Source organism: Calidris pugnax, unplaced genomic scaffold, assembly GCF_001431845.1.
Source record: "Calidris pugnax isolate Ruff unplaced genomic scaffold, ASM143184v1 scaffold77, whole genome shotgun sequence".
Lineage (NCBI taxonomy): Eukaryota > Metazoa > Chordata > Aves > Charadriiformes > Scolopacidae > Calidris > Calidris pugnax.
In genome coordinates this window covers 203940-204816 of record NW_015090788.1, presented here as the reverse complement: position 1 = coordinate 204816, position 877 = coordinate 203940, and the positions used below count along the sequence as shown (strand labels likewise).

At 68.9% G+C, this 877-nt stretch overlaps 1 protein-coding gene across 1 annotated transcript in view; it reads left to right on the top strand.

Moving 5' to 3' along the window:
• POLA2 (polymerase (DNA directed), alpha 2, accessory subunit) overlaps positions 1-877 on the top strand; it is a gene marked incomplete at its 5' end in the record, with an annotated part of 29060 nt that overhangs the window by 633 nt on the left and 27550 nt on the right. The window lies entirely within an intron of this gene.

Below are 877 nucleotides of genomic sequence, written 5' to 3'. Positions count from 1 at the left end.
CTCTCATGAACCAGGGGGGGATCCTGTCAGGGACCGGGGGGTGGACCCTGTCAGGGACCAGGGGGGGATCCTGTCAGGGACCAGAGGGGCATCCTGTCAGCAAGTGGGAGGGATCTTCTCATGAACCTGGGGGGGAACCTGTCAGGGACAGGGGGAATCCATTCAGCAATTGAGGGGGATCCTGTCACCGATAGGGGCGGCTCCTCTCAGCGATCGGGGCGGATCTTGTCAGAGACGGGGGCGGGCCCTGTCAGCGATCGGGGCGGTATCTCTCCAACCGGGGCGGTGCTTCACCGACTGGGGCCGGTTGCCTGGACCTGTGGCGGTCCCCCCGTGAAGCATTGACGGTCCCTCCGGAGCGGGGACGCTCCCCGCCGGGGCCCGGTGCGGTCCCTTGGTGCCGGTCCCCGTCAGACGCCGCTCTGAGGAAACCCCCGGGAGGGCGGGAAAATTCCCGCCTTTTTCCCCCCTCCGGAGGGGAGGGGGGAGCGAGGGCTGCGCGGCCACGCCCCCTCCCCGCCCATCCCATCCCGTTGGCTGGCTCACCCTCAATATTTGCATAACCACGCCTCTTCGCTCAAGCACCGCCACGCCCGTTTCCTTATAAGGCGATGCCCCGCCCAAATCCCCCCGTCCCCTCCCCGTTGCCGTAAAGCGCGGTGGTGTCGCGCCCGCGCGGGCTTTTCGCCGCGGCGATGGCGGAGCCGGACGCGGAGCCGGTGTCGGCCGAGGCGGTGCTGAGGGAGCTGGGGCTCTTCGAGCTGCGCTGTCAGGGCGAGGATGTGCCCGCCAAGCGTGAGGACACTGGGGGGAACGGCCTGGGGGTGTGAGGGGGTGTCGGGGGAGAGGGATATGGGGGTATCGGAGCGGGGAATGG